Genomic DNA, 20,809 nt, shown 5'->3' on the forward strand with positions numbered 1-20,809 from the left:
CGGCAAGGCCAGCAGCCCCACTGGTCCCGCCGCCCGCTTCCGGACGGGCCGAGCCGCGGGGAGCTGAGTTCTTTTCTCCTTTCAACCCAAACTGCTATCGGCCCCCGTTGGGGGGTAAACCTGCTCTTTCTCTCCACACACACACACCCTCCAAGTAACGGCGGCCGGGATAAAACTTAAAAAGTAGGATCGGGCCCTCCTCTGGCCGTTTGCCTCGGCGCCCCCTCTAGCACGGCCCCGGCGGCTGCCCGCGCCAGTCCGCGCGACCGGGCAGCGTTCTCCCTGCAGCCTTCGCAAGACGGGTGTGGAGTCTGCGAGAGTCGGGGGAGGGGTGCAGGGCAGAGAAAGAGCATCTTCCGCGCCGCCGCCGCCGCCGCCGCCGCCGCCGCCGGCCGCTCCCCCGCCGCCCGACTGGGGGAGGCCTAGTCACAGCCGCCGCCTCAGCAGCGCCCACAGATCTCGCGGTGTTTGCCGGCGGCCGCGCCGCCATATTGTGTGACAGTATTTTGATTTGCACTGGACTGGCGGAGCCGCGGCGAGAGCGAGCGAGAGCTGGGGGGGTGGGGGGAGGGCAAGCAAGCGCGAGGGGGGTGGGGGCCGAAGGAGGTAGGGAGGCCGAGCGAGCTGGAGCCGAGGAGCGGGGAGAGGCGACGCCACCCAGCCATCGTTTTTGATCTGCAGCAGCCGCCGGCGAGGCGTCCCAGCCCGACCCCCTCCCCTCCCCCTCAGCCACGAGCAGCGGCGGCGGCGGCAGCCGGAGGGAGTTGGCGGCGGCGGCGGCCGATCGGAGGGGCTGAGCGGGGAGGGAGGGAGAGCTGAGGTGTCCCCCCTGCCGGGTGGAATCGGAGGCGGCGGCGGCGCTGGCGGCGGCTGTGGTGGTGGAGGCGGCGGCGGCGACGGTGGAGACGGCTGCCGTAGTGGGAGAGGCGGCGGCGGCGGCGGCGGCCGAGGAGGAGGAGGGGGAAGCGGCGGCGGCGAAGGGTAAGCGGACAGCGCTGCCGGGCCTCGGCGGGATCCCCAATCCCGGCTCTCCCCTCAGCTCCCCGCACCCCCCCTTCATCTGGAAGGGACTCTGCCGACTCGCGAGGCCCTTGCGGGGCGTCCGCTTCTTCCTCTCGCTCTTCCTCCCTCCGCCTCCTTCCTTCCCCAGTGGCGAGGCAGAGAGGGAGGCCCCCCAAGTCCTCCAGACCGGGCGGGGGTGGGGAGCATCGGGCCCGGCCTGGGCTCCCGGGAAGAAGTGTGTAGGGGGAGGGGGAGATTCATTGGAGTCGGGCGCCGGGGAGAGCCTCGGGTGGGGGAGGGTGCCGGGGGCGGGGAGGGCCCCTGCCTGCACGGGTGCCCCCGGCCCGCCCCTTTGGCATGTGTGAGATATGGGGGGGCTGGGCGGGGGGGGACGGAGATCTCCTCTGGGGGAGCCGTGGCCCGAGGAGGGATGACTTAGGGGCGAGGGTGTTGCGGGGAGAGATCGAGGGAGTTACGTGGAGGTCGAGGGGAGAGCGTCTTTCCTTTTCCGATGTGGGTTTTCTGCAGCCTTCTGGAAGTGGGGAGCCAGCCCCGGCTGTGAGTGTGTAGCCCTTAGATTTCAGAGTATAGTTCTAGCTTTCTGTCCTGTCAACCTCAAACCCTAAGATTGGGGTTGGGGCCGGGAGGCTGAAAGGGTCTGGGTATCGCTGAACAGGTGACAGGTGTATCTTCCCGTTGCTGATGCTGTAAGGCTGCTCGGGCTGGGTAGTATAGCAGAGTGGCGGAGCCCATGTGGCTTCGTATCTATGCGTTTGGCCATGTTTCATTCCATATATAGTATATTTGCGATGTTCGGTTTCCATTCTTCAAGTCAGCTTAATTGTCGTGGAGGAATTCTTCAAATGTTTCTGATAAGCTGGGTTTCCAGGAGAGTGGAGGGCATTTGCAGCTTCACGGGGGTTTCGCAGGAGTTCATGCGTTTCGGGGTCCCCAGTGCGAGGCTGTTTTGAGTGCCTCTCTTCATTGGAAAGTTCTTGAACACTAAGGTCGTATTTGAGGCAACAGTGAGGCAGTATACTTTTGCATCCATTTTGTCTGTTTTAGGTAAGTTTGTAAAGTGTCGAACTTTAGGGTCAGGTTGATTCGCATTTTATAAAAGGAATTCGTTTGTGCTTTAGCTCACTCTTAAAGAGTACGTTGCTCATTATGCAATTTCAGATTTGGCCGGGAATTTTGGTGGGCATGGAATACAATTTTGCTTTCAGTTTTTACACTACTGCTGCTTACCACACTCTTCATACAGTAGCAGAGTATTGACACCTTTTTAAAAGTATCTTTGAATTCCTTGGAACAATGAAGTCGTGATTGGTTTTAAACCCTGACAGTTTGAAACTTTAGATTTTGAAACCACTGCATTTTCTAATAAAGACAGACACGCTCTTCATCTTACTGTAAGCTTTGGCTGAGCACTTAAATTAGAAACAATGGGAAGAATTGTCAGATAAATGAGTTACAAATTAAAATAGGGCCAAGTTTAAAAAGGATTCAATAGCTTTGAAAAAACGTGTCTGGAAGGAATATATTGAATGATGGCACTATCAGTGTGTTAACAGGAAATAGAACAAAAATTCCAGTGATTCAGAACTTCTGTTGGGTTTTTTTTCCCCTTAAATCTAATCAGTTTCTAATAGAGGGTGCTTAAGATTTAAATCTTTAAAGGATCAACTGAAAGTTGAATGCGTTAATTAGATGAGTAAGTCGTCCACTGAATATACTCCGTTATTTCATTTTTCTCTTGGGCACGTGGAATACCTTTTCTGAGTTCAAAAGTATTCTCAGGGGACACTGATGAAATGCAAGTGGTTCAGCCCTCTTTAGTGAACTGTCGCATAGTAGAACCTGTGCCTCTGTAACTTGTTAAGAAGTGGGTAAATGATCAGTCTCATCTGATCCAAATTTCCTGAAAAATAAGTTTTAACTTAATCTGATTTGATTGAAATAACACCTATATTTGGTCCTCTCTTTACTGGAAAGAAGCGCTTGCCTTCAGCTAGTGATATTGTTTAAAACTTGCATACAGTTATTGCATCTAATGAAATCAGGAGGTTTTTAAACTCTGCAAAGTGGGCACAACTACTCAGATCCCCAGTTACGTTATTATTGAGAATTGCTTGTTTAGTATTAGTAACACATTATACTTGGGTAAGTGTCATAACATGATTAGTCTTGTGTCTTGACAGAAATAAAAATTTATTCTACTTCTGTAGTTTTCTCTGTAAGGAAAATTCTTTTCTCAAAATACTGTTGAGGATGAAATCTACATATGTATCTATGAACATATGGCATTTTGCAAAATGGGTGTGATGGGCACCACTTACATGAAACTTTGTGAGTTTTGTGCCAAAAAAGTCCCATGAGGAATGTGTGAATTTTCTGAAACAGCATTTATTTTAGTTGTATAAATTCATCAAGACTAAAAGTGTATTTTTTAATGGTTATCAATGTATTTAAAAGGCACTGTTTACCTTGCTATAGATGTTTTGAAAAAAAGTTCCTGATAATCTTTACAACATACAAAGTTTGTAAGTTAAACTGTAATTCAGAAAAGCTTCAATTTCATTATATCTCTACTTGGCCATGCTCCTGTGACCCAAGAGAGAACGGTAGTAGCACTTTTCCGTTGTTTCACTTATGTCATCTTTATTTGGTCCATCTAAGATTGGGACTCTATAAAATAGAAGGATTATGAGGAAATAACAGAGGCAAATGTGAAAATGGGGCAAAACAGTAATAAGGAGGAGAAGCTAGGGAATAAGATGCTAGTAGAGGATTAGATGAACAGTTTTAGGCAACTAGGAAAATGGAAATGTGGGTAGTGGTGGGTGCCAAGCACAGGAAGGTGATCATGCTGAACGATTCTAAGGAGGTTTCGGCTGAATCTTTCGGTAGACTCTCACAGTCTATATGTCATTTTATTTTAAGTCCTCTGTATTAAGATGGTAAGGATTTTGAGACTTGGAAATTGTATGAAATCTAAACGTATGCATGTTCATATTTATTTGCCTCTGGCTCATATTTCCAAAATACTTATAATATTTTAACATTTCATTTTTTTATGATTCTGACCCTAAAAATCAAGGACACTTACTTAATCAGAAAGCTAAAATCCCTGAGTAAGTACTCAGGGGTGGCCAGTACTGTACTTTGTTTGTTTGTTTGTTTGTTTTTGCGGTACGCGGGCCTCTCACTGTTGTGGCCTCTCCCGTTGCGGAGCACAGGCTCCGGACGCGCAGGCTCAGCGGCCATGGCTCACGGGCCCAGCCACTCCACGGCATGTGGGATCTTCCCGGACCGGGGCACGAACCCGCGTCCCCTGCATCGGCAGGCGGACTCAACCACTGCGCCACCAGGGAAGCCCAGTACTGTACTTTTTACATTCCCTTTAGTTAACTGCTAAACTCGCCTGTGATCTTGATAAGAGTCAGAGATTAAGAATGGCTGTCTTTTTCATTTTCTAAGTATTCCATCCCTCAAAACACAATGTTTGGTACTAAGTAGTATTTACTACTAGCCTTCTAGTGTTAAACTTATGCATTTTACTTAGACTTTTCACTTTGATTTTTATTGACTCATTTTACAAAGTATGCTTAGTTTCTAATTTCTTAATCCTCAGAAGGAATGGGCTACTGTTAAAAACACAGTAAGATGCGTCAGCTGAGAAGTTGATGTTTTAGAAGGAGATCCAAGTCAGAATTGCCACAAAGCAAAATTGTGAATATTAATATCAGTAAAAGATCTCTGTGAAAATTGATTAAAGTTTTGCCACTTAAAAGTGCTTTGTTCAAAATATGATTCATGTAGACCCCCGTATCTCCTGACAGTGCTTTATAAATGAGGCTTTGCTGAATGTATCTTTTTGATTTGCCTCAACATTTTTAATGTAAAACTTGAGCAAGAAATTCTGTTGGATTTCTGATAATCTGTTTCAGTTCAAAATTTGGTATCAAGGGAGTGGTAAATTTCTTTAGACCTTTAGTATCTTAACATTAACCTTTTTAGTGTTTCCTGCATAGTAAAAGAGAAACTAATATTTATTGAATACCTACTAAGTGCCAAGGTTTCTATCGTTTCACAGATATTTATTGAGCACAGGGCTCTTTGAGATATTGGAGATGGCAGCAGTGGATAACACAGACAAAATTTCTGTCCTCATATAGTTTACATTTTAGTAGTGGAAGATATAATAAATGAGTAAAATCAAGCGTGTCTGGGAGAAAAAAGTACTGTGGAGAAAAGTAAAACAGAACAGGAGGTTGGGGAACAGACATTGCATATTTGCTCTTTTAAAAACTGCATAGTGGATATTATCTTTGATTTCAAAAACAAAAACTTCCATACATAAATTTTTTCCTTTAAGAATATACTTCAAAACTAACACAACATTGTAAATCAACTATACTCCAATAAGAAACTTTTTTTAGAAATATACTTCATAACTTGGGAACAACATTATGTTTGTACTTCAGAGTTTTAGTTAATAGCGATTTCCTATTGTTAGTGCTTCAGAAAGCTGCTTTGTGGCTCAGTAGAAAATTTGGAGTCTGCTATCCTGGTTTGAATCCTGGTTTGCCACTTACTAGCTTTGTGATTTGGGGCCAACTACAATTTCTCAGCCTCTCTGAGCTTGTTTTCTTCTCTGTAAAATGAATAGAATATCTATAGGGTTGTTGTGATGCCAAATTATACATTTTGTGTAAATTATCTGATATATAGAAGGGGCTCAATAAACTGCAACTTTTTTGTCTGTTGCTTATCTGGAGTTCTGTTATAAAACAAAATAGCTGATGTTGGTAATCTTTCCAAGAAGCTTTCATAGCACTGTGGGGGACATTGTTTAATACACAGTTTATTTGAACAACTAAAGCACTCTTCTCTGATAGAATAAGGTTAATTAAAACTCACCTGTAATTTATGGTCACTAATACTTTCTGGAGCGTTTGCACATGTTATCTAGTCAATATGCTGTGAGGAGTAAACCTAGTCTTTATGATGAGGAAAAGTTGTGACATATCTTGATGAGTTGGATTTCAGCATTTTGACAAGTAGATAAAAATATCGTATAAGATCCCAGTTCATGGAAGTACTTGTGAAACATTTAGTACAGTTTATATATTCAATAAATGTTCGCTTTGTCATTAGTTATTATACCTTTATTGTGTGAAAAGGGGTAATTCAGAGAATTCACAAAGTATTAAGGAAAACTTTTATGAAGAGGAAGTAATGCAAATTGTGCATAAGTTTTTTGAAGAAAGAGTGGAATAGTCAAATTGCAATATTTGTTTTTCATTTTTAGCCTGGGAAATCACTAAACTGTCTCAAGGACAAACCGTGTCTTATTTTCCCTTCAGTCTTGACTTCACCATATCTTCAGTGCCTGGCCTGTACTTAAGGAGCTCAAGGATTACTGCGCGTTCAGTGCTGAATGGCTCTTAGTGATAGTTTTCCTGTGTATCACAACTCTTTTTGGTAGTAAGCACCTTCTGATTTTGAAAAGTGTTTGCACTGGACTTAAGTCTTTGAATCTCTAGTTTTAAGCACAGACTCAGATATCACACAAAATCTTCTGAATGCTATTTTTTTGAATCTAGCCAAAAGTTTGAAAAAACATCCTAGAAGTTAAAAGGAAGAAAAGAAAGAAATTATTTGCAGCTAAATTAGTATTTATTAACCTATTCCTATGAAGTTGTTGACATTAAAGTGAAAAAGTGAATAGAAATTTTTAAAAGCAGATTAGAAAAAATAATTCATGTATAATTATGTGCTCTTAACCATCCTTTAAAAGACAAGTTTGTCTTACCTCTTTAAGGCAATTTCAGTGAAACTGTACATTTATACTGACATTATGGATTAAATGGCTCAGTCACTTTCTTACATTGCTGTGATGTGGGGAATATTGGTGTTTTCACGGAAAAGGGAAAACGTCCCACCCCACCCTACCCTACTTTAACAGTAACCATTTTTCAGATGTTTGAATCTTAGTACCAGTAAGCTTTTTCCTGTTCTGTAGCAAGTTATTCTCTGCCTAATGAATAATAATTTTAACTTTCCTAAAACTGAAGACTTCCCTTAAGTTCTAAGATCTTTAGTCATTTATGCAAAATATTTCTTGGCTTTTAAAAAAATTCCCCTTGAAGATGTATAGAAACAAATTGCTTCATTTTTAAACTTGGTATGACACAATACTGTTTTAGAAATGAGATAAAAATATCTACAATTGGATATTTTTATACTCTTGTGGGTTTTTGTTTGTTTGTTTGTTTGTTTTGAACTGTAATAACCTACCACTGGAAAGGGATACTACTACAGGGTGTCAGCTTGAGTGGCTTCAGAAAGAAAGTCAGTCTGATTTATCCACAAACAGGTACAACATAGACCAGGGCATTTTAAGAATTTGTAGTATTTTAATTGCCTTGTTAAAGAAAGTGGCATTCTTGTTTCACCTAAGAAGAAAAACAAAAAACAGTCCTGGTACAAGCCTCAGAAGCCAAATAATAAAGTAGAGGTTGGAATGGTCCTGCAGAGAGAGACAGAGGAGAGAAGCAAGAGTAAAGAAGTGTTGAATTTAAAAGATTTTGGTGGAAATGTATGAATGCTGATTGTTTTTAATAAAATTATTCAAAAGAATTACTCTGTTAAAGAAAATTCGTGGTCTCTGCAACCAGCCCCTGCCCAAGCTTGCCAAAATAGTAAGTCAAAAGCAATGCCACATTCCGAGGTATAGTATAGAGATTAGTGCTACCATCAAAAACTTCAGAGTTTCTGGGGGTTGATTCTGACCATTTAACTTGTCTGTTTGGCTAGTGCAGAAGACAGGTTCTGGGAGAATAACAGATGACAGTGAATTATTGAGGGGAAAAAAGTGCACAAAAAGTAAATTTTCAGTTAGTAAATTCTTTTTATTCTTTGGTTTATTAACTATACTTTCATCTGAATTATTAAATAATACTCTTCTTTTGAGTTTTAATGTTTAAAGTTTTCCTCTAACATTTATATTAAGGAAAACTTATTTTGACCCATAATATCTTAATGTTAACCTTTTTAGTGTTAGCAAAATGGAGCACATCACAAGTTTGCTTCCTGTCGGTTTGCCAGTCAGGCAGGCCAGATACTGCTTGTTTCATTAGTATAGAGCCAATGGCAGTTCAGGGGAATGATTTTTCATTCCCGATCAATGGGAGGAAATACTTGCCAATACAAATGAAAACTTGAAATCTGCAATTTGACCTTGCTGAACACAGTTCTCACACCAGGCAAGTTTTGTTTATCAGAGAAATCAACAAAAACAATCATTCTGATATGAACTGGGAAAATAGGAGTAGAAGGGAGTTTACCTAGTTTTAATTCTCTCAGCTGCTGAAGAAAATACTACTTTTGAGTTTTAATTGGTCTCTGTTAACTTGTCAACTTGTCAACCTCCACCCTTTTAACTAAACATCTTAATTTTATCGTGTTGGGAATCTGTGACGTATGATAAGAAAAGACCTGGTCTTTAAAGTCAGATGAGCCCAAGTTCAATTGTGAGTTCTATTACTAACTATAGCTTTGTGGTCTTAGGCTAATCACTCAAACTCTTTGACTCTAGGACTTGTCTTTAGAAAAATACATAGGTATAATAATACCTACCTTGCATGGTAGTTTTAACTACATTATCTGTATTTCTTATGTTAGCTAGCTCTGTATTTATGTTACCTAGCACAGTACTTACCTGAATTTAGTAGACATCAATAAGTAGTAGTCAAAATGTCTGATATATCCTATGCTTTTTGAGGCAGATTTTCTTCCCTGTAACTTTCTTATATCAATATTAGCTTCTATTTAGCGAAGCTCAGTTTCAAAAAGTATTAATCTTTCAAACAGAACAAGGTGAATTATTTTTTCAAAGTAGACATATAGCTCAAATAATGGGAGGTAATCTTACATTTGGAATTTAGCTTTGTTAGGTTTTTCTTTCAGAATACCTGTTCAATTCATTTTCCCCAACAAGTAGAATAAAAGGGAAATAACTTCTATACTGTTTAATTTACTGCACCTCTTCAGACCAAGGGTGAAATAAACAAAACATCACCATTATTTTTTTAATTACAAAATAAACATGCAAATTATTAATTCTTTGTATTTTTCTTATCTGTTCCTGTGAAAAAGCCCACATTTTTAATTTGAAATTAGTTCACAACCCATGATTTAGGCTTTTTTATGAAAAGCATTAGAAAATTGGCATGGATCAGATTTTGAAAACACTGAAAATATATGAGCTTAAATATAATACTATAAAACATATACCACTTTATCTGTATAAGGTGACCTTTGTAATTTTTTTGTTTTAAATTGCTAGTTAATATTTTTTCAATTATTTTAATAGTATTCTGTGTCCATATTTCACATTCAAAAAAGATACAGTGCTGAATTTCCTGATGTTCATTACTGGGTTAACTGTGATTTTTTGCTTTGAGTTTTCCTAAAAGTTTTTTTATCTTAATTCATTGAGTGAACTGGTGATTGTTGTCGAATATTTTGCTGTACTAATTAGTATTAATTGCTATTTGTATAAGTAATATTTTAACCTACTAATAATACAGTTTGTATTATACAGTGATGCTTATACAAACATTTTCTGTTCATCAGCTTTTATTGGTGCTAAGTTATCACTAGAAAATAGTAACAGAGAAGATAGCAATATAGGCAAGAAAGTTTGCTTTTTAAAAGGGCTTCAGAACAGAGTGTTTCTTCCATTTTAACTCATTGAGCACAGATTGTGGTATAATTGCTTGGTTAATTTTTAAAAGACTGTTAGTGACCTGACAAACATGGGCGTCTACTCTTTGGAACTCAAGCAGATGCATGTAGGCATCACAGTTAAGTAGTTACTAGAACTGAAGAGAAAAAGTACTCAAGATATCTAAGGGACCATTGACAAACAAAAGTTGGTGAAAATACAGGTACTGTGTGTTTGCATTGAGAGTAACTTGCTGTTTACCTTGTGACTAGCATATACCTGAACTATACTTAACTAAGTACTGTTTGCTACTTTATGATGATTTTCTAAGGAAATGGAAAAATAAACATGTGGAAGTGGGGTTTCAAAAAATAAAAAATTTCCATTTCCACAAAGCCAATTCTGCTTTTTTACATATGAAAATGTATTGACATGTATTGGTTGGGCTTGACTTTTCTTTTTCTCTTTTGAGATTTTTCTAGCTGAGGTGGTGCTTGGGCCTGAGTGAGACATCCTCATTCTCTTCATGAGATTTTCCCCTCATGAACAACGGCATGAATTTACAGGATGACTGTTCAGAGCCGTTGCTGTAGCTCTGTGAATGGAACAAGAAGTACTCTTTTGAGGAAGGTAACTGGTTCATGGGAAAAGTGAACTGGTGATCTTAGCCAAACCAAGCTACGGAATCAGTACTTCAATTTCTATAGGGTATCACATGACCAAAAGAATAGAAAGAAACTCCATAGAGTTTGTTTCATATGGCTTCTATGATATACCTGTGCAAAATAGCTAACCCAAAAAATCTTGCCTGACTCATTCTTTCACCATGCCTCATCTCTACCTTCTTTATTGGTCAACCTAATTCACCTATCCAGTAGTTTTGAATTAGTTTTGAGTCCTGCTGTGTGCCAGGTATTTTGCTAGGTGATGGGATTGGAAAGATGACTAACATATTGTTCTTGCCCTCAAGGGACAGGTATACAAGCTATCAATAGTGTACTAACACTAGCAAATGCAGTGACAAGGTTAGACATAAAACACTTTCGGAATCTACAGGAGGGAGTGTCTGACTCAGTGAGGGAAGGAGGGATATATGAGGGAATTCTTCATAGGAAGGGTGACACAATCTGTTTGTGTCAGATAGGCAAGGAAGAGGAGGACAAGTTGGGAGAAGAGAGGCCATTGCAGTCAGAGAGAACAACATGCATAAAGGATGGAGGTAGCAAAGTCCACACCTATTCAATACTGTGAATAGTTCTACAGTGCATTAGGTACCAGTGGTGGGTTAATTGGAAGTGAGGTGGAAGATGAGAAGAAAGAGCATGAAAATACTTGTCTGCTCTGTAAAGTAGATTTGACTTCATCTCATAAATGATGGAATGTTTAAATTAACATTCTAGAAAGATTTCTCTGGCTGCAGTGTAGGGAATATTTAGAAAAGAGTGGGGGGGGGGGCAGGAGGTAGCCTTATAACCGTTTATTTGAGAATTGATAAAGACGTGCGTTAAGGCTGTAATTAGGGAGAAGAGCAGGTGATGAATTTGAGAAGAGAATACTGAGTGTGAAGTAAGTAAGTAATCACAAGTGCCCTGGCTTGAGTACCTGAGTGCATAGTATAATGCCTGCCATTCATCAACACAAGAGCATACCAGGGGCAGTAACAGGTGAGGAAGATGTTTGAGTTCTGTTTGTTGGTTTTAAGGTTCCTAGAGAGAGAGAAAGAGGAAGAAGACATCATTTTATTTGGGAGGCAACACGGAAGTCTTCTCTGATTAGATGACATTTGAGCAGGTGCCTGAGTGAAGTAATAAAGGGAAAGAGCTTTCTAAATAGAGAGGCAGAAGCATGCTTGCCATGTTCCAACAGCAAGAAGACCAGTGCAGTTGGAGTTAAGAGAGTGGGAGAAGAGTGGATGAGATCCTCTCATCTACTGATGTGCTTTCCATGTAGCTCTTTAGATCGTAGAAAGGATTTTAGTATTCAGGATGAGATTAGAAGCCACGGAAGGATTTTAAGACGTGAGCTATTTTCCTTTTTTTCCCCCTTTCACTCTTCAAGAATTGCTATAAAAATGGAATCATGTGTTGTGTTATATATTTTGAGATTGGCTTTTTTTCACTCAGCGTTATGCGCTTGAGATACATCCAAGTTGTTTCGTGTATCAGTAGTTCATTGCATTTTAATGCTAAGAAGTATACCATTGTATGGATGTACCACAATTGTTCAGCCATCGATTGAAGGAATTTTGTGTTTCCAGTTTGGGGCTCCAAAACTAAAGCTGCTGTGAACAGTTTTCCACAGGTTTTTATGTGAAAATACTTTTTCATCTCTCTAGGATAAATCCCCAGGAATACAGTGGCTGGGTTGTATGATAAATGTATGTTTAACTCTGTAAGAAACTGCCACTTTTCCAGAGTGGCTGAACTATTTTACATTCCCATCAGCAGTATATGAGAGATCTAATTTCTCTGCATCCTTGTCAGCATTTGGTATTGTCAGTATATTTTTTATTTTAGCCATTCTAATAGGTATGTAGTGACATCTCTTTGTGGCTTTAGTTTGCATTTCCCTAATAGCTAATGATGTTGAACGTATTTTCATGTGCTTGTTTGCTGTCTGTGTATCCTCTGTGGTGAAGTGTCTGTTCAAGTCTTTTGCTTATGTTCTGATGGGATTGTTTGTTTTCTTGTTGTTGAGTTTAGTGAGTTCTTTATATATTCTGGACACAAGCCCTTTGTCAAGTATGTGATTTGCAAATATCTTCTCCTGATCTGTGGCTTATCTTTTCATCCTCTTAATAGGGGCTTTTGCGGAGAAAAAAAAAATTTATGAAGTCTAATTTATCTTTTTTTCTTTTATGAATTGTGCCTTTTGTTGTCAAGTCTAATAAGAGCTCTTTGCTTAACCTTAGGTTTCCAAAGGTATTCTCCTATTTTCTTCTAAAAGTTTTCTAAAAAGCTTTACATCTTGCATATGTAGATCTATGATCCAGTTTTACATAACCTTCACATAAAGGTGTGAAGTTTAGATTGAAGTTCACTTTTTGTCTGTGGATTGTTCGGCTGTTCCAACACCACTTGTTAAAAAAAATTATCCTTCCTCCATTGAATTGCTTTTGCACCTTTGTCAAAAGTCAGATGGCTGTGCTTGTGAGCGTCTGTTTCTAGATTCTCTATTCTGATCCACTGATCTTAGTGTTTATCTCTGTACTACTACCACACTGTCTTGATAACTGTAGCTGTATGGTAAGTCTTAAAACCAGGTAGTAAAATTTCCCTAACTTAATTCTTCTTTTTCAGAATTGTTTTAACTATTGCATTTCCTTTCCATGGAAAATTTAGAATCTATAAAAAAATCATGCTGGGATTTTGGTAGGAATTGCATTAAACCCTTAGATCAATTTGGGGAAAATTGACATTTTTATTTTGTTAAGTCTTTCAAGCCATAAACACAGTTTATCTCTCCTTACAGTTAGGTTGCCTGATTTCTTTCATCTGCATTTTGTAGCTTCCAACACACAAATTCTATACATGTTTTGCTAGGTTTATAACTAGATACATTTTTTTTTTTTTGGAGCAGTTGTAAATGATACTGTGTTTTAAATTTTGGTTTCCAGTTGTTTATTGCTAGTTTATAGCAATATGGTTGATTTCTGTGAGTTCACCCTTTATCCTGAGACATTGCTAAACTAATAAATTCTAGTAGTTTTTTTGTGGAGACTGTGGGTTTTCTAATGTGTCTATGAATAGAGACAGTTTTATTTCTTCCTTTCCAATCTGGATGCCTTTTATTTCCTCTTCTTGCCTTACTGCTCTGGTTGGTACTTCCAATACTGTGTTTAGTAGGCGTGGTGACATCAGACAAGCTAGTCTTATTCGTGATCTTAAGGGAAAGCATGAAGTCTGTCACCATTAAGTACATGTTAGCTGTAGGTTTTTTGTAGGTGCCTGTCTCTTCCTAGTTTAAGAATCACTTGATATGACCATACGGTTTTTCTTCTTTAAACTGTTAACTGAAGGTAACTTTCCTTGTTAAAGATTCACTGTGGCAGCTCTTTGTGGAATAAACTATAAGAGCAGGGCAAAGACGTCAACAGGGAAGCCATATTGGAAATTACTGCAGTTATCCAAATGAGAGCTGATGGTGGCTTAGACCAGAGTAACAACAGGAAAGAATGTGAAGAGATCAGATTTTGGATATATTACAAACCCTGGGTGGGCAGAAATTGCTGATGAATTGGATCTGAGGCATAAAAGAGAAGTCAAGGATGACTCCAAGATTTTTGGCCTAAGCAGTTGGAAGTATGGAGTCGTTGTTGGCTGAGTTGGGGAAGACAGTGAAGTAACAAGTTTGGGCTGGGCAATCAAGAGATTTTGGTTTTTTTTTTTTTTGGATGTGTTAACTTTGAAAGGCCTACTAGACACTTGACTGGACCTATCAAGTAGGTAATTTGATATGCAAATGGAATTCAAGCAAGAAATTCAGGCTAGAAATAGAAATTAGAGAGTCATCAGTTGAGTTGATATTTGAGAAATTATAGTGATAGTTATTAAAAATTATACCTGTAACCTTTTTCTTTTTACTGTGCCATTGTTTAAGGCTTATTAGCAAAAAGCAAGACTCTCCTAGCATGTGAAGAACTTTGTGAAAATTTTGATTGGTTCTGTTTATCAACACTGTTGTTTATCTCACATTGAGTGCACCAGAAATTATGTGGTTGGGAGACAAATTTGGGGGATATATATTTATTGTAATGTGTATTTAATCATGCTTATTTGATAAGTAGATGGCTATAATAGTAGTATAGACACATGTGCTTTACTAATTTTCAGAGCTTTGTCCTAAATCTTTGTAAATGAAGTAGCTTTATGCATATTGTGAAAAGGGTTTGACACTATTATTAAGTGACTGAAAGGCTTTCTGTGGCAACATTTCTTTTGTAGATAAAACAGATAGCCAAAGAGACAGGTCAAAAACAAAAATTTAAAATAGGAATGCAAAATAGCTAGCAAGGAGAGACTTAGATTTCTGACTTAGAGCCAGAATTAAATTGGTAAAGGGAAAGGGTAAGCCTCAGTTTACAGACTTGGTAAAAAGATCTTCTGAATTCCATTCAGGTATGTTTTCTTCATATTAAGGTATTCTGGAAAATACTTTCTTAAGTGGCATGATATTTTCTGTTGTAACTGATTAATGCTTTTTCTTATTTATAATTTAAATATCTCAGGACTTTTTTTCCCCTATCACAGGATTTACCATATTTTATTATAATATTCTGTTTATTTTTCAGTTTCTCCCACTAAATAAGTTTTTACAGCATCAGTACAATGCCTTGACATTTAAGCTCTATGTAAATATTTGTGAATGAATGAGTGAACACATATACTACTAAAGTTTAAAACTAGATTTGCTTGCTTTTAAAAGTAAGTGAGTTTTTGAGATTCCAGAGTATAGGTTATGGTCAAATGTCTTTTCTGGGGCTCCCTTGGTGGCGCAGTGGTTGAGAGTTTGCCTGCCGATGCAGGGGACACGGGTTCGTGCCCCGGTCCGGGAAGATCCCACATGCCGCAGAGTGGCTGGGCCAGTGAGCCGTGGCCGCTGAGCCTGCGTGTCCGGGGCCTGTGCTCCGCAATGGGAGAGGCCACAACAGTGAGAGGCCCACGTACCGCAAAGAAAAAAAAAAGTCTTTTCTGAATAGTACCCTGATGCTTTCAAACAAATATTACACTCCTGAAGAATGCACCCAAACATAGCAACATTACTAACCCAAGGTCAGTGAAGCACACATTTTGCCATTTGTTATTTGTTCTTTTTTCCTAGTGGTAGTGGATTTATGCGAAATCATCTAAAGTTGGCCCAGACTTCTTGTACGGAATGGAGCACACATGGCAAATAGTAGGCTGGGCTTAGAGTTTAGATCATAGTAGTATCTCATAGGAAATTTCCTATACACATTTTAAAAGAAAGTAACTTTCATCTGCCTTTAGGAGGACTAGGTCCTCCCTATTTCCAGGTAGATGGTAGGGGAATAAGCCTCTTTTCTCTTCAGTTAAAAACATTTTTATTTACCTTTCCTCTTTGAGCTTTACAAGACAAAAATACCCTGAGCCATTACTGTTCCAATTCAGATTTAAGCCCCAAGAGAAGAGTTATTTTTGAAAGCCATAGTATTTTATTTCCAGATCCCTAGTGTGTTTGTATGTGTATGTTTACGTACGTGTATGTATGTATATAGCTGTATATACATGTATATATTGTGCTAGTCAATGACATATTAATGAAATTAATAGGAAAAATGGCTTTCCTCTGGTATTGTTGACACCAACATAGTAAGAATGTAAATTGTTTGGTGCTCTGTTTTAGGCATTGTGGGGAATAAGGCTGGGGCCAGAGGGGGGCGGGGCGCTATATAAAATAATCCTTATTTTCTCTGGGAGAGAACAATGTGTAGTCAGCTGAGTCTGATACAGAGGTACCTACTTCTCATGATTATTGAGAGCATTAAATGAGTGAATGCATTATAAATCATTTGGCCCAGTGCTTAGCACATACATAAATGCTTAATAAATGTTAACTATTCATTGTTACAAAATTATTATAAAAATAATAAACTTTATTGTTATTCCTTTTTTCATTTGGCTTTCTTGATCCCATTCTTTCCTGCATTTTATCTAACTTTTCTGACTCCTTTGTTGTAAGTTCTTGGTCTTTAAGTCTCCTCTCTTCCTGCCCAACCTCTTTTCCATTATTGCCTTGGTCAATGTCATCACCTTCTACCAAAACTCAGTACAGTCTAATTCTACAAAATCTTTTACCTCTCTTGGGGAGGAAAGTGACATGATCCAGCTATGTTTAGGAGCTAGAAAGCTTGTTACCACTGTGAACTATAGCTTAGAACGGCCTAAGAGTGGAATGAGCCATCAGATAAGAGATTATTGTGTTACTTTCATTATCCAGGTAAAAGATACCTGAACCAGGAGGTTGTGGGACTAGAAAAGGGGATTAATGCAAGAAACATTTGTGGGAGTAATCAGTAGAACTTTGCCAGTGATTGTATATGGTGAGGAAAAGAATTGAAGACCCTGAGATTTCTAACTACAGAATCAGTGCTCTATTATTAGTAATTAACATATAGCTATATTATTGCGTGGGAGGCAGTGGGTTGAGTTTTGGATAAGATGAATTAAGGTTACTAGCATGGCACTGTCAGACTATTTATTTGTTCCAGTCCCACCCACTTATCCTTCCCCCTCACTCACTCACTCACTCAGTCTCTGAATTCCATTGCTATTAGTCTAAGAACTTTCCTTTAAGAAAAGTAATTTCTATTTGGTCATAAACAGCACTAGAGATTGAAATGTGTGGAGAGCAGTTCCTTGTTTCCTACCCGCATTCACATTATCCTCCTCTTTTGGGCTCTTCCCTCCGATGAAAAAGATTACTTAGAATAATATTTACCACCATGACTGCTATCACCCACCCAACTTCTGTGATATTGGTATTTAAGTTTTTATATTTCTATATAAAGTAAATGAGGCAACTTGGCAGAGCTCTTTGAAGAAGAATAAAACTTCATGAAGTGTTTGTGATTAAAATATTAATCAGTGAGTAGAGTAATACCTCATTCATCTAGTATCATTAGGCAATAAATATTCTACAGACAATTGAAACTTATCCCCAAATCTATTTCTTTATAGATTTTATGTATAGAGATTTTAATGTTATATTTATATACTATGTAGATTATATATATTTTTTAATAGCTCCAAATCTTTTTCTTTATAATGTTTTATATGATTTACTGCCTTCTGAGAACATTTCTCCACCCCAACTTTACCTATTCTGAAAGACAGAAACAGCTTTTTGTTCCAGAGCCTCATAATGAGAATCAGGAACCCCAGGTTCTAGTCCAAGGCCTAACAGTAAATTCTTGTGTGAGTTTTTGTTTTTCATTGTTTTGGGTTTTTTGTTTTTTGTTTTTTTACCATTGAATCAGTGGAATCTGGAATTGTGCCTGGCATGTAGTAGATGCTTAGCAAATATTTTTTGAATGAATCATTGTTTTATACCTACTTTAGCACTCCGTTCCTGATTTATTACTTGGAATTCATTACTGCCAGGTAAATAAGTTTCTGAGTTTTTAATATAATATGACTATCTAAGTTCTGATTGAGGTGAATTATTAATACTAAGCTTAATTTATGAGTCTGTTCTTGCTGCTTAGTGGAATTTTCAGTCCTCTTGATGTATTTTCTGGTACTTAAACTTCCCAAAGAAATTGTCTTCTGATACTTGGTTTATTGAGAATAGTTTCTTTATTGAATACATTCGATGTGCCTATATTATATGTGCAGTGTCCTGTATACAAGCATGTCACCCATGTCCTCAGGGATCTTACACCTTGGATGAAGAGACACGGAAGTGGAACTCGAAGAAAATAATTACATGTTGGGTCATGAAGCATTGACTCACAGGTACATTAGGAGTTCTAGGAATAGAGAGATCCATGTGAGCTGAAGAAGTAGAAAAAGAATTCGAAAAGGAGATGCAACATGAATTGCTTTTCAAGAGATAGTTAAGATTTTGATAAGCATCCAGGTGGAGAAATGATATCCTAAGCTAGAGCAGTAACATAGTCAGGAATGAAAGCAGGGTTGAACATGTTCAGACAAAACCTGACTGAAGTTCTCTGACTGTGGGGACTAGTGGGAAATAAAAGTAGGTGGATTTAATAGAGTTTAATTCTAGACTCCATAACCCTGAAGAGCATCTGAGGAGAGAATTTAAAGGAGTCCCTGAAAAAAAAAATCTGTATATTTTTACCAACGAATAACCTGTAACTGAAATTTAATATTTCCTTCCATTATGATTTTAAACAGTAAAGCACAGTAGTATTAGCAGTACCTGTGACTTTATTACTAATAGAAAAAAAGCACAGATATTTTCATATTACTTTACTGTTGTGGCTGTCTCTGAGTACAGTTTATGTAGATTACTACTTCAAAATTATAGTTGTTATTAGACCCCTGCTGGATTTTATTGTGTTGAGTGTTAATAAAGAAGCAAATATATCATAAATATGGGTTCTAAAGAACACTTGATTACTGTGCTTTTCAGTATAATTGATTTTCTTTGTGATCATTTATTTTACTCATTAAAAATCATTCTTTTTAAAAAATAATTAGCTATATTTCAGTAAAACTGGCCTTTACTGAAAAGCCGGGGTTGGCCAGGGGGGTGTCCATGATACCAGTCCTAGTGGAACCAAACTGGAGAAGGCCTTGAAAACCACACTGAGGAATTTTAGTTGAAGTGATAAATAGGGGAGTGGCCTAGTATATTTTTCATTTGTTTGTGTTGTTTTAATTACAGAATAAATATGTCAATTTAGAAATTTTTAAAACTTCATTAAGTTTGAAAAAAAAGAGAACCTCTTCTTAGCTTACAGTTATAGATAAGGTAACAAAAATTCATCTATAATCCCACAATCACCATCTTTACCCCCTTATTATGTATCTGTTCCAGTTTATTAAGTTCTTGTGCAAAGCAGTGAAGTATTTTAAGTGGTTATATAGGAGCCTTTCTTAATCTGCTTGATGGGTCAGATGGGAAGAACTTAATGGCAGGGAGGTAAACTATGGGTCTGGTCGTTTAGAAATTGGATGATTGGGATAGTGTGGTAGCAGTAGTTGTGGAGTAGAATTGGCAATTGTGGTGTTTGGAAAGAAGAACCTATAGGACTCGGTGGTAAATATGGAGGCTGAAATGCATGGAGTGGTGTAAGGGGAAGTATCAAAAAGAAAGTTAAAAATAGGGTGCCTAAATTAGGATTCTTGGAACAATATTGTACAGGTCCATGATAACTTTTCTGAAACCCTGGGGCCAGCTATGTTTTGGAATTCATAATTTTTTGAATTTTAGAAAGGTAACGTGTATATATTGTATACTATGTAACATGCCCAGCAAGGTTTGAGGCATCACCCAGTAGTTAAACACTAGTATCTCTGCAGTGAAAAATGGAAATGTTTACAGTAAGTGGCTAAATAAAGCCTGTAAGTAGCTTCATGTCAGTTCAAAGCAGATTTTTGCCACTACCAGATGAGTTTTGACATGAAGCTTCATAAAAAATCTTTTCAGAACTTTTTAGATTTCAGAACTGTGGAAGTGATTGTGAACTGTACTGACTGTAATATCCAGTGAGGAGAGTCTCAGGAGTTGTGTTTTGAGGAATGTTAGTTATTAAATGGATGAAATTTGAAGCAGTTGAGAAAGGTAAAGGAAGGCAAGAGAAAAGTTAAGGTAATTCCAGTTTTCAGGCTAACAAGAAAATTGCTATTTCTGATAAAAATGGGAAGTTCAAGAGGGGAAGCTAGTTTGGGGAAGAGTTTAAGTTTAAACTTAAGCACAATTAAGAGGAAAAAAAATCTTCCTGCTTCAAATGAGATTCCCTTTTATTTCTCATGCATTCTGTATCATGGGTAAATGAGCTTAAAAGTTTAGAAGTGTTGGAGTAGAAAATTTCCTTTTAAAATGAGCTGTTAATTTTCAGAGCCTATAGACTCTGATGTTGAGATATTAAAGTACTTCTAGCTTGGGAGTTGTTGGAAAGGTATTCCTAGATAACAAAGGGTTGTGGCCCTGCTCACTAGAACAAAACTTGGGCAGTAGACCAAAAGGAGAAGAGTGAGGTACTGGTCCTCTAACAGGATGCTTGTCTGTATGGCTGAATCATTAATACGGCCATATTTAAATCATATGAATATATTCAGAAGTAGTAATTGGTGGAGAAGCAGTGGTAGCTGACACGTTTTCAGTACTTAATACATGTACCAGGCACTGTTCTAAGTGGTGTTCAGAAAACAGTCTAGTGGTATCTGTTCCTGCCTTGTAGACTAGGTCATGATTATCAACCTAGGTAGGAAGCATTAGGCTAGGTAGTGGTGTGATTTTGATTCCCAGTTCACTCTAAAAATCTGGAAGATAGATAATTAATGCACGAATATATAGAATTGAGTAGGTTTTAACTTTATTGCCATTCCATGATTTTTTTTAAAAAATTACTTTGATAAATGG

General features: G+C 38.4%; 1 protein-coding gene across 1 annotated transcript in view; it reads left to right on the forward strand.

Moving 5' to 3' along the window:
* The first annotated feature begins 664 nt into the window (after window positions 1-664).
* The window catches only part of TAB2 (TGF-beta activated kinase 1 (MAP3K7) binding protein 2), an 84,669-nt gene continuing 64,524 nt past the window's right edge, over window positions 665-20,809 (forward strand). The window contains exon 1 of the mRNA XM_029223648.1: window positions 665-981. The gene's annotated coding sequence lies outside the window, so the exon portion shown is untranslated. The remainder of the gene's footprint in view (window positions 982-20,809) is intronic.

Source organism: Monodon monoceros, unplaced genomic scaffold (genome assembly GCF_005190385.1).
Source record: "Monodon monoceros isolate NGI ecotype Baffin Bay Population unplaced genomic scaffold, NGI_Narwhal_1 Super_Scaffold_15, whole genome shotgun sequence".
NCBI lineage: Eukaryota > Metazoa > Chordata > Mammalia > Artiodactyla > Monodontidae > Monodon > Monodon monoceros.